A 13,436-nucleotide genomic window follows, 5' to 3' on the forward strand; every position below is an offset into this window, starting at 1 on the left:
GTTCACGTGCGTTTAAGGGGCGCTATGAGCTCGGAAGGAGCCGCCCCCCCCCCCCCCCCAAATTCTGTAAGTCCCTCCAGATCCTTGAGCGTCATGCACTCTGCCTCGCCTTCCGTATACGCCTCCCGTCCCCCACGCCGATCCTCTACGACCTCATTCCTTTCCCCCATCTGCTCCTATTCCTTGAACATATCCGCATCCTCTACACCTCCCGCCGCCTTGAACCCCCTCACCCCCTGGTTGCTCCTCTCCTCTCCCATCCCCGCCCCCTGCCACGTCTTCACTGTTGTGTCCCCCCTACCCTCCATCTCTACACCCTACATCTCCTTTCCCAAGGTGGCTTCCATCAACTCCCCCTCCCGGATGATGCCCTCTCTCCCTCCATTTATCCCTCCTATCAACTCTGATCCTCACTCCCCCTCCTTTCCTCTGTCCTTTTCCCGGGCCCCCTCTCCCCCCCATCCATCCTCTTTCTTCCCCACCTCCCCTCTCTTTGCCCCCTTCTCTCCCCCGAGTCCTTTTACATTTCTCTCCTCTGCCTCCTCTCATTCCCTCTTGCGTCTGCCCTTCTCCCCCTTTATTAGTCCTCTCCCTCCTTGGTCCCCCCCCTTTTTGGTTTTTTTCTTCCTCCCTCCTTGTTCTTCCCCCTCCTCCAGGTCCCCCCCCCTCCATCTCCCTTTGGCTCGGGAGTGTCATCTTTGTGCCGCCACTTTCGTGCAGTGTTCTACAGTGAGTGTTTTACAGTGAGTGTTCCGTGTTGTGTTTTTTGGGAAGTGTTGCGAACGGCCATCATACTGTCGCTGGGTGTGCCTTTTATCTCTTGCGAACGGAAACCCGACTGTCGCCGTGTTTTTTAATTGTGTGTGTACTATGTTACTTGTCTGATTCCTGTGTCTTTTATTAACGTTGCCAACCCCTTTTGCTTTCTGTTTTAACTTTTCGCATTTTTCCACCATTTTACACTTGGCGTCACCGTTTTATCGCCTGTTTTTCTTGTTTCTTTTCTTCTTCCGTTTTTTAAAATAAAAGTCTGTAGGCTGTAGAGCGGCGTACTAAGCTGCTGCCAGCCCGCCCCCTTCGGGGGGAATTGAAAATCAATAAAGGAAAAAAAAAACTCGGAAGGAGGTCAGTCAGTCAGAGGCAGTTGAACAGCCAGGGCAGTCTTTCAGTCTGTCAGTCTGGGCGAGTCTGGTCAGTTGGTCAGCCAAGTTAGTCTGGGTCTGTCTCTCGTCCGCATTGGTGAGGCGGTTCGTGTCTGTCGGTCGTCCGAAGTGCTAGTATGTGTTAGGCCGCCAGTCTGCTCAAGTTTGTTCAGGCAATGGCCATTGGCGGTTGGGTCGATCTCTTGGTCGTTCGCGCACTGAGACACGAGACGACTTGTCCGCCTGGAGCGTCGGCGCAGGTGAGGTCGCCACGTGAGCCCAGTGGGCCGCGCCGTATAGCGAGGGGTAGTGACTTCGCGGTCGGCACGAGAGCAACAGGAGACAACCCGCGACATCGGTCTGGCCGGTGCGAGCTGCGACGCCGTGCGACGGGAGATCGGCGCGCCTTCCTCTGTCCGTTGAAGCGGCTGGCAGCGGACGGTTCGGCAGAGCGTTTCGGGGGTGCTGCGCCAGGTCTTTGCCAGAAATCGCAGTTTGTTAGAAGTTAAGTCATTCGTCATTTGTTGTTTCATTTAGTTATTAAATTCTGCTTGTGTTCTTGGTCAGTCTCTCGTCCCCAGCTTGCTCCTCTCTCTCTTCCGCATTTGTTAGGCTGTTAGTGTCTGTCTGTCTGTCTGTCTGCCGTACGTTAATAGCTGCCTCTATCATGTTTGTCGGATTCGGTGTTAACGAATTTATTGCTTAATGGCCGAATTCTTGGTTGGTTGGTTGGTTGTTTCGGGGAAGGAGACCAGACAGCGAGGTCATCGGTCTCATCGGATTAGGGAAGGACGGGGAAGGAAGTCGGCCGTGCCCTTTGAAAGGAACCATCCCGGCATTTGCCTGGAGCGATTTAGGGAAATCACGGAAAACCTAAATCAGGATGGCCGGACGCGGGATTGAACCGTCGTCCTCCCGAATGCGAGTCCAGTGTCTAACCACTGCGCCACCTCGCTCGGTGCCGAATTCTTGAAATATGTTTTTATGTTGCCTATTATCTTGCGAGGTGGTATATGTGTAATGTAGAGCTTGTTGTGCATTTTATGTAAGTCTGCATTTTATGGGTTTTATTTAAATAGTCATTTTAGGTTATAAGGTTGCCACCCTTCCACCGTAAGAGTCCTTTAAAAAAAATTGCGCTTTTGGTGGCGAATGATTTGAGTGTTGTACCATTTCCATCCCTCTTATGGGGTGCATAGTTTACGTGTTTGTGTTGAAAGGGTACAGTACCGCCCGACATTGAAAATAGGTACACCATTCTTCGTTATTCTTGTCAGAACAACATATCTTTTGTGATAGCTCAGTTTCACTTAATACAAGGAAGCCGGATACCAGTCTAGGAAAGAATGACAATTTATTTATTTAAATGATCACATGTGCACTCCCACAAAATAAATCCCTACATCCAATTTGGTGAGATCTGTGAAATGAATGAATGTATGGTCTGCTAACCGCAGATAGTGAATGTGCAGTATATGACCATCTTTGAGACGGTCCTTTATTCACCTTTGGTGGAACCAAAGAGATGAAATTTACCTGAGCTTTGAGCGCCTGAAATGTGGCTGACCAATACGGTAGCATGGCGTTCGCCCACCTCGACCGAGGTGCGAGATGACCTGAAGAACGGCCATGTTTCGGCGCTCTGGTGCTGGATCTTGTGTTGATAAGACCTGTCTTAGGTGTGCTCCGTAAAGACAAAAGAGTGGAGAAAATGGTATGCATGTGAAATACTTAAGAGTAGTTTGGAATAATTATTTCTCTATTTCAGGAACTTTTGGGGGGAGAATTAAATGACAGGCAGGTAATATTAAGGGAATCGTAGTAATCTTCGGTTGTGACCAACAGTCACAATGAAACCACGTGTAGCAATAAGTTGAAATACTTCCGAGAGCATAAGTTAAGCTGAATTACTGGCGTGCGTACTATAAGTTGGAAATATTTAAGGACTGATGTGTGCAGGACTTGAAATTAGAGACGAGTACTTCCACGTGGTGAGTACAGTGTGAGTCTCAATCTGTGTATGAGACAAAGGATAAAGAGAAGTACTCGTCCATGGTATCAGTTGAGGACTCGCGTGTGTGACGAATATGTTCTTAATATTACTTTGCGTGTTATGTTTCCGTGTGACGCTGGATTCAAACTCTAATACTCTGAGAGAGAAGCAAGGTGAGTCAGCCGTCTATCCAGCAACGCCACTTGGCTTGCATTGCACAGGAAGACGTGCATGTATCCTGCAGAGTTCGTAGTAGGAAAGAAAAGTTACGAAATGGGGCAGTGTCGTGTGAAACTGGGATGAATACTAATTGAAGTGGGAAAGCTGAAAGTGAAGTGATTCTAACGTTGTGACTATTCTTTGTGATGTATGTTGCCAGTGTGATGTATTTCATGTAATCTAAGTATGTGTGGTTTGCATGGGAGAGTAGAAAGATAGGTTCAGAGGCATTGGGTTATGCATGTTCCTTTTTGTACCGCTCGGTCTGGAGTAAATTTTCGTGATGATGGGTGTGAGAGTCGAAGTGTGAGATGTAGCAAAAGATCCACCATCCTATCCAGAAAGTGCACTGTAGCGTTAGATAATTACGAGACCATAAGATTGAGAATCACCAATGTAAAGCCATGCCCATTGGGCGGAGTTTCTCACGTGTAATTGTTGTATAAAATGTAATGGTGTGTTTAGTTTATCTTTGAACTGTTGTGGGTTGGCAGGAGAGCCAACACCGGTATGAGAGGAAGCCGAAAGGCACGCGTTTTAGCTCACGCAGGCTGGCGTGAGGTCTGGAACAGGACAAGGAAATTAGACTTTAGCAAAAAACGTACGTAGCTGGTGGAATACTTAACTTTAATCCATAAATGGTGAACGTCGCTCTTGACGGTACATGTTTTACAGTATCAATAGTAACTGGTAATGGCGCCTTGCTAGGTCGTAGCAAATGACGTAGCTGAAGGCTATGCTAACTATCGTCTCGGCAAATGAGAGCGTATTTTGTCAGTGAACCATCGCTAGCAAAGTCGGTTGTACCACTGGGGCGAGTGCTAGGAAGTCTCTCTAGACCTGCCGTGTAGCGGCGCTCGGTCTGCAATCACTGATAGTGGCGACACGCGGGTCCGACGTATACTACCGGACCGCGGCCGATTTAAAGGCTACCACCTAGCAAGTGTGGTGTCTGGCGGTGACACCACATGGACCATAATAGAATTTATCGGAATAAGAGATAGTGAAAAGAAAAAGATTGGTGGCCTTGTTCTTCGAATAGTGTGTAGTCATGATATTCAGAATTTATAATGTGTGCGCCATTCATATTCAGTGCGATGGCCACGTGTTGGTCAAAGCCGTTGGGTAAGAAAGAAAATGTGGTATTCCCAGGGCGTAGTGAACAATCAGAGTTGTATAAATTACTAACAGTCAGATTTGCGTTATGCGTTTCCATTGCGTAATATTCAAACAGGAGGATAATTCGTAGCTTAATTGTGGGTACTAGAGCTCATAATCAGTCATTGATGTTACACGAGAAATAACAACAAATCCACTCGCTTGGCAGACCACTCATCTTGCATGCCTGACTGCTTGACGCCACAGAATGGGCAAGGCATGTGGGTGCCTCTCCGTGTGAGATGTTAAAAAATTTTTTGTTTAAAGTAATCTGGTGTGTTGCAGATTTGCACCAGTGTACTCTTTCAGAGGTTGTTGTGAGCGGTCGTGACTACCGGCCGTGTTGAAAGGCAGCGGCAAGCTTCTCAGCCCGAAGGCTCATACTGTTAATATTGTTCTGTCTGCCTCTAATTATATATTAGAAAATATTAGATACAGGCTCCCAGGTAGATGCTATTTTTCTTGACTTCCGGAAGGCGTTCGATACAGTTCCGCACTGTCGCCTGATAAACAAAGTAAGAGCCTACGGAATATCAGACCAGCTGTGTGGCTGGATTGAAGAGTTTTTAGCAAACAGAACACAGCATGTTGTTATCAACGGAGAGACGTCTACAGACTTTAAAGTAACCTCTGGCGTGCCACAGGGGAGTGTTATGGGGCCATTGATTTTCACAATATATATAAATGACCTAGTAGATAGTGTCGGAAGTTCCATGCGGCTTTTCGCGGATGATGCTGTAGTATACAGAGAAGTTGCAGCATTAGAAAATTGTAGCGAAATGCAGGAAGATCTGCAGCGGATAGGCACTTGGTGCAGGGAGTGGCAACTGACCCTTAACATAGACAAATGTAATGTATTGCGAATACATAGAAAGAAGGATCCTTTATTGTATGATTATATGATAGCGGAACAAACACTGGTAGCAGTTACTTCTGTAAAATATCTGGGAGTATGCGTGCGGAACGATTTGAAGTGGAATGATCATATAAAATTAATTGTTGGTAAGGCGGGTACCAGGTTGAGATTCATTGGGAGAGTCCTTAGAAAATGTAGTCCATCAATATAGGAGGTGGCTTACAAAACACTCGTTCGACCTATACTTGAGTATTGCTCATCAGTGTGGGATCCGTACCAGATCGGGTTGACGGAGGAGATAGAGAAGATCCAAAGAAGAGCGGCGCGTTTCGTCACAGGGTTATTTCGTAAACGTGATAGCGTTACGGAGATGTTTAACAAACTCAAGTGGCAGACTCTGCAAGAGAGGCGCTCTGCATCGCGGTGTAGCTTGCTCGCCAGGTTTCGAGAGGGTGCGTTTCTGGATGAGGTATCGAATATATTGCTTCCCCCTACTTATACCTCCTGAGGAGATCACGAATGTAAAATTAGAGAGATTAGAGCGCGCACAGAGGCTTTAAGACAGTCGTTCTTCCCGCGAACCACACACGACTGTAACAGAAGAGGGAGGTAATGACAGTGGCACGTAAAGTGCCCTCCGCCACACACCGTTGGGTGGCTTGCGGAGTATAAATCTAGATGTAGATGTAATTAAAATTATAACTTGATATCAAGGGCGCTGTTCTGCTTATAATTTTAAATCTGTTTTTGAAAAAGATTTTAGTAATAAAATTCACATTCGTTAAAGGTAATTTTATTTTTCATCAGTTACTTCCTGGCAACTACTTCCACGCTCACCTAGTGTGATTAAATGTGTTAATGTTCTTGATGAATCGCTAGTAAATAAAGTAAATTCTTTAAGAAAAGATTTTGAAAGTAAATTTACGGTTGACAGGGCTTGGCCGGAAACGAAAGTGATAGAAGTGGGAGCTCCAAATGGCCAAGAGTTTAGAAAAAAATAGTGTGTTTGGTGCGGATCGGCAAGGCTTGAGCCGACCGCGTTAGCGTAGCTCCCAGGCGGCTGTTGGCGCTGTGGGAGGAGCTTAGAACGGTAGTCACAGGATCGTGGAGTCGAGCCCCTGTGTGGAAACTTCTTTTTGATTTTTAGTTTACACTGCAATTCAAGTGAAATAGCGCTAAGTCTGTTATACGAATTAATATTTCCTATAAAAGACAAGAAAAGGTAAAGGATAATTTGGGATTTCAAAAAAATTTCCATGAAGGGAGTGTAAGACGTTCACGAGAACTTCGTGACATTTTAAAGTTGATGATATACAATTGCTGGAGCCATAATCATCGTAAAAATTGGGGAGCCTGTTTTCCTCGGCAACTTGCACATGGTATAAACGCCGCTTTTTAGAATTACGTGATGTTTTATAGCAAACCACGCATATCTCATCATTTCGACAAATATCGGCGAGTATGGTGATGATGTAATGTATTTTGATGCTATCTACTCGGTATGTGATTTCTCTCTCTCTCTCTCTCTCTGTATCTGTCTCTCTGAGATAAGAGCAGTATTGAGGCTTTTTGATCAAATTCTTTACTTGACGATACAGACAGATCCCGAAGAGTTGCACTAGTGGAGTGCATCTGGGGAAAGTCACCTTAATACTGCACGATGGCAATCCTTTTTGATCCAGAAAAATTTCGTAGTACAGTTTTGGATTTGTTTGTCCTCCCCATGAGTCAATAAACAGGATAAATTTGTTCTTCTGCACGTAGTGCTTCATCACATCAATCAAAACGACTCTGTTATAAGAGTATTGTAAGTTTCCCAGACTTTGATGAAGGAACGACGACATTCTTGTATTCTTCCGCAAACTCATCCACCGTTTTCTGAATCCTCTTTTAACATTTTTTTAAATGTTAAGGATAATAAGTTGACGTCTCTTCATGTAAGAATAGATGATGAATGCAGCTAGCCGCTAACTTTGTGTAATGTCTTGTCTGTATAGACGTGTATCTGTTGCCTTTAAGATACCTTCACACATAAATCTATACAGTAAAGCAAGGGCCTCCCCTTTTGTCGGCTGATCCGTGATAAGACAGGCGAAAAGTTAGACTAATGGAGGATTATTAGTATTTTCTCTATTTTCATTCGCTCTCTCTCTTTCTCTCCTTTATCTATGTACAGTTTTTAATATAATATTTCATTACGTGAAATCAGCCAAATAGAATCTTTGGTGGAGTCCTTCGTCTTGGTATTCAGCGGCTGGCTTGCTGTAAGAGATCTTTACATTTATTATTACTGTTAAGCACTGCATTCAGTCGGGAGAATCAATCGTGTGGATAATTTGTTCCTTTTACGAAAGATTGCGAATTCCAGATGTGTACGAAGCCTTTTTGGACGAGTTAACACAGACTCAGTGATTGCAGGCTCTCTTCGACACAGCTGAAACTTCCCCACTAATTACAGGGCCAACGTGATCATCAAATGATTCAGAAAAAAAACTCATTTGTTCATTCACTCCAGAACAAAAAAGTCACAAACCTTATTTATGAAGAAAATTGTGTATTCAATCCATCTCCATTACATGTCCAGATCTCCGGTGATTCCACGTCTTAATTATTTTCCGTTTACAGTCTCTTTCTCTTCAAACAAACCGCTAGCGGCACAAATGTTAACGGCTCGCTTTAGCGAGAAGAAAAGCAAAATATGTATCTCTCAGAAACACGTCAATCCCTCAACAGATACTACAGAAGTTGTCCTAGCTACCACTCTAACAGCCATGGAGAATGCATACATATATGCATCTGTTATTTCAAAGAATAAACGCACTAGAAAATGCTTTGGCGTCGTCGAGCTGTCGCCGCATATGTTACGAGAAAATCAGATCAGATACTTTTCCAAAGTGAATGAATGTGGATGGTTTGATTGACAATGATTAATTGGTGCGTGGTAGAGGGTATTTTCTGTGGGGACATTACACTCTGTCCAAGTGAGCCAGTACTCTTACAGGCATACGTAGACTGCTGGCAACCATGTTCGAGAAAGAGTTGTAGCATATGGCACTGTAAACGAGCGGGTTACTTTGTTCACATCCCGTAGTTTCATCCTGTAATTTCACGGCAACTACTTTTGCCCATCGACTGTCCAATATTCGGTTATAAAACGACTGATACTGACATCCTGGAAAGAGAACATGGGAATACAAATATTTCATTATACATGACGTTAAAAAGGGTATTTCAGTTGATGTCACCGAATGAAAATTCTCGCCTTGCCTGTTTGATCGGACATTATAATTGAAATTCCTGCTTGGAAAGCTATTGGCAGAGCGCCTTTGGACGCCGTATGTACAGCCCTATCTTCGGAATTTGTTTTCAATCCTAAATTTTCCTTTGTCTTTGATTTTCATGCCTTTTATGAAAATATTAATAAGTACAACATGCTGAGTTTCATTTCGGTTCATTTGCAGAATAAATAATGTAAAAACTGAAAATAAGGAAGTTACTCAACAGGGACTCGAACCCAGCGCCCTCAGATTACCGTTCTGTTTTGTTTATGCTGTACTAATCGCTGGCTGAAAACCACATTAACATAAATAGCTCAAGCTTCGACCGACCCGAGACAATTTTTTTTTTTTTTAAGCACTTGGCCATCTGGAGCTCCCTCCTCCGTCAGTTTCACTTTTGGCCAAGCCCTGCATATACCAGAAGTCTGGACGATGTCTGTGATGGCGAGTAGGCACGGACTGTCTATTACCTTCAAACGTTCGAACCACGGCTGAAGAGAGATGTCCGGTTGCACGACCGTTAGGTGCCATTCACAGCTGCATTTGCTGTAAGTATCTTCCTCGATCGTTGACGGATTTGTCCCTTGAGATATGCTCCTCTTTGCTGCGTGGTAGCCTATTTCGTTGTGTAAAACTCCGTTTTGTGAAACTCCCTATTGGATAACTTCCATATTTTCAGTTTGTACGTTATTTATTCTGCAAATGAACCGAAATAAAACTCAGCATGTTGTACATTTTAATATTTTCATAAAAGGCATGTCAGTATCAGTCAAAGACGATATAAAATTCCAGAATGAGATTTTCACTCTGCAGCGGAGTGTACGCTGATATGAAACTTCCTGGCAGATTAAAACTGTGTGCCTGACCAAGACTCGAACTCGGGACCTTTGCCTTTCGCGGGCAAGTGCTCTACCATCTGAGCTACCGAAGCACGACTCACGCCCGGTACTCACAGCTTTACTTCTGCCAGTATCTCGTCTCCTACCTTCCAAACTTCACAGAAGCTCTAATGCGAAACTTGCAGAACTAGCACTCCTGAAAGAAATCTCATTCTGGAAACATCCCCCAGGCTCTGGCTATGCCATGTCTCCGCAATATCCTTTCTTTCAGGAGTGCTAGTTCTGCAAGGTTCGCAGGAGAGCTTCTGTTAAGTTTGGAAGGTAGGAGACGAGATACTGGCAGAAGTAAGGCTGTGAGTACCGGGCGTGAGTCGTGTTTCGGTAGCTCAGATGGTAGAGCACTTGCCCGCGAAAGGCAAAGGTCCCGAGTTCGAGTCTTGGTCGGGCACACAGTTTTAATCTGCCAGGAAGTTTCATGATATAAAATTAATTGCTGGTAAGGTGGATGCCAGGTTGAGATACATTGGGAGAGTCCTTAGAAAATGTAGTCCATCAACAAAGGAGGTGGCTTACAAAACACTCGTTCGACCTATACTTGAGTATTGCTCATCAGTGTGGGATCCGTACCAGATCGGGTTGACAAATGAGATAGAGAAGATCCAAAGAAGAGCGGCGCGTTTCGTCACAGGGTTATTTGGTAAGCGTGATAGCGTTACGGAGATATTTAGCAAAGTCAAGTGGCAGACTCTGCAAGAGAGGCACCCTACATCGCACTGTAGCTTACTCTCCAGGTTTCGAGAGGGTGCGTTTCTGGATGAGGTACCGAATATATTGCTTCCCTCTACTTATACCTCCCGAGGAGATCACGAATGTAAAATTAGAGAGATTCGAGTGCGCACGGAGGCTTTCCGGCAGTCGCTCTTCCCGCGAACCGTACGCGACTGGAACAGGAACGGGAGGTAATGACAGTGGCACGTAAAGTGCCCTCCGCCACACGCCATTGGGTGGCTTGCAGAGTATATATGTAGATGTAGATGACCTTTCATCGAGTTAGAAGCGGCTGTGGCCTGGCACTGCCCGCGACAGTAACTGCCCCGGCCGGAGAGGGATGCCAGTCGGACGCACTGAGCGCCAGCGCCCAGCGAGGCGTGGCGCCAGCCAGATGTGTCGGCGGATCAGCGTCCGGTACAAAAGGCAGGCGCCGCCAGTGACCGCTGGCTGGCCGGCTTCCCAGCCCCGGCGCCTCAGACGTACAAATCACTGCTGCCACCTGGCCACATGTGCGCCGCCTGCCATGTGCCGACACATTTAGGGTACCACGGTACCGAAATGGAACCGCTCTGGGGATTCCCAGACGAGAGAACCTCACCGCTTATTTTACGCCAGCAATCACTTTCTTCAGCTTTCCCTTCGCCTACTTTCATCAGTTATTTGATTCACTTCCACATCTACGCTTATTATCGACAGTACAATTATGTGGGATTGTTGTCGTGGTCCTCATTCCGAAGACGGGTTCGATGTAGCCCTCCACGCTACTCTATTCTCTGAAAGCCTCTTCATCTCCGAATAACTACTGCAACCTGCATCCTAACGGTATTTGTCTCTTGATCTCACCCTACGATTTTTACCCCTCCATCCAAAATTCCCACCAGTACTCGATTGATGATCCCTTGATGTCTCAGAATGTCACCAGCCGACAGATCCCTTTTTGTTCAGTCAGGCAGTGCCACAAATTTCCTTTCTCCCCAGTTCTACACGAACAAGAAATGCAGATGATCAACGAGTATTCATTCAACAAATATATTATACTAGAAATTACATGTGATTACATTTTCACGCAATTTGGTTGCGTTGATCCTGAGAAATCGGTGCCCTGAACAACCACCTCTGGGCGTAATAACGGCCTTAATACGCCTGGGCATTGAGTCAAACCGAGCTTGGTTGGCGTGTACAGGTACAGCTGCCCTTGCAGCTTCAACACGATACCACAGTTCATCAAGGGTACTGACTGGCGTATTGTGACGAGCCAGTTGCTCGGCAGCCATTGACCAGACGTTTTCAATTGTTGAGAGATCTTGAGAATGTGCTGGCCAGGGCAGCAGTCGAACATTTTCTGTACCCAGAAAGCCCCGTACAGGACCTGCAACATACAGTCGTGCATTATCCTGATGAAATATAGGGTTTCGCAGGATCGCATGAAGGGTAGAGCCACGGGTCGTAACACATCTCAAATGTAACGTTCACTGTTAAAAGTGCCGTTAATGCGAACAAGAGGTGACCGAGACGTGTAACCAATGGCACCCCATACCATCACGCCGGGTGATACGCCAGTATGGCGATGACGAATACACGCTTCCAATGTCCGTTGACCGCGATGTCGCCAAACACTGATGCGACCATCATGATGCTGTAAACAGAACCTGGATTCATCCGAAAAAATGACGTTTTGCTATTCGTGCACCGAGGTTCGTCATTGAGTACACCATCGCAGCCGCTCCTGTCTGTGATGCAGCGTCAGGCGTAACCGCAGCCGTGGTCTCCGAGCTGAGAGTCCATGCTGCTGCAAACGTCGTTGTTGTCTGGCAAACGTCCCCATCTGTTGTCTCAGGTATCGAAAAGTGGCTGCACGATCCGTTACAGCCATGCGGATAAGATGCCTGTCATCTCAACTGCTAGTGATACGACGCCGTTGGGATCAAGCACGGCGTTCCGTATTACCCTCCTGAACCCACCGATTCCATATTCTGCTAACAGTCATTGGATCTCGACAAACGCGAGCAGCAATGTCCCGATACGATAAACCGCTATGGCGATAGGCTGCAATCCGACCATTATCAAAGTCGGAAACGTGATGGTACGCATTTCTCGTCCTTACACGAGGCATCACAATATTTCACCAGGAGACGTCGGTCTACTGCTGTTTGTGTATGAGAAATCGGTTGTAAACCGGCGCCAACCTTGTGTGAATGCTCTAAAAAGCTAATCATTTGCATATCACATCATCTTCTAAGTGTAGGTTACATTTCGCTTCTGTAGCACGTCATCTTCTTGGTGTAGCAATTTTAATGGCCAGTAGTGTATTTGATGTCATCATAAATATAAGTGCGCTCTCTGTAAGGAGTGAGTTTGTACGATTTGGTGAACTTTTATAAGCTGATGTCCTTCCATCCTGTCATTTTTGTCTTATTAAATGTTCACGGATATTGAAGTTTTTAAGTATATATGACAGTAGTATCTGTTCCCGAAAGAACAGTTACCGTGGATGACCATGCAGCTTTGCTAGAAATGAAATGATAATTAAATGGACACCCTAGCTGCAAACAGGCGTTGATGTACTTCATTGGGGACATGTTGAAAATGTGTGCCCCGACCGGGACTCGAACCCGGGATCTCCTGCTGACATGTTCTTTCGGGAACAGATACCACCGTCATATATACTTAAAAATATGGCTTCCCGGCCATTGACCTTCTTGTGCGAACGCACACGCTATGCCCGAACTCGTACGGGACTTGGCAGATTAATCCGCCACGAGTAATGAGTATGATGGGCAAACATCTATTAGGCGCATTACGAATGTAGTGGTGTGGACATGTTGGGAATGTGGATCTCACGGGGAGCGTGCATGGGATAAGTCCCTGCAGACTGTGCCCGTGGTGGCTCAGATGGATAGAGCGTCTGCCATGTAAGCAGGAGATCCCGGGTTCGAGTCCCGGTTGGGGTACACATTTTTAACATGTCCCCAATGAAGTACATCAACGCCTGTTTGCAGCTAGGGTATCCATTTAATTATCATTTCATTGAAGTTTTTATTTATGTATACCATAAACAGAACAACAAAAAATGGTTCAAATGGCTCTGAGCACTATGGGACTCAACTGCTGTGGTCATCAGTCGCCTAGAACTTAGAACAAATTAAACCTAACTAACCTAAGGACATCACACACATCCAT

At 45.7% G+C, this 13,436-nt stretch overlaps 1 non-coding gene across 1 annotated transcript; it reads left to right on the forward strand.

Moving 5' to 3' along the window:
* The first annotated feature begins 13,132 nt into the window (after positions 1-13,132).
* Trnat-ugu (transfer RNA threonine (anticodon UGU)) lies at positions 13,133-13,207 on the forward strand. Its single transcript has one exon. It is a non-coding gene; the product is annotated as a tRNA-Thr (tRNA).
* The last annotated feature ends 229 nt before the right edge of the window (positions 13,208-13,436 follow it).

Source organism: Schistocerca cancellata, chromosome 6 (assembly GCF_023864275.1).
Source record: "Schistocerca cancellata isolate TAMUIC-IGC-003103 chromosome 6, iqSchCanc2.1, whole genome shotgun sequence".
Classification (NCBI taxonomy): Eukaryota; Metazoa; Arthropoda; class Insecta; order Orthoptera; family Acrididae; genus Schistocerca; species Schistocerca cancellata.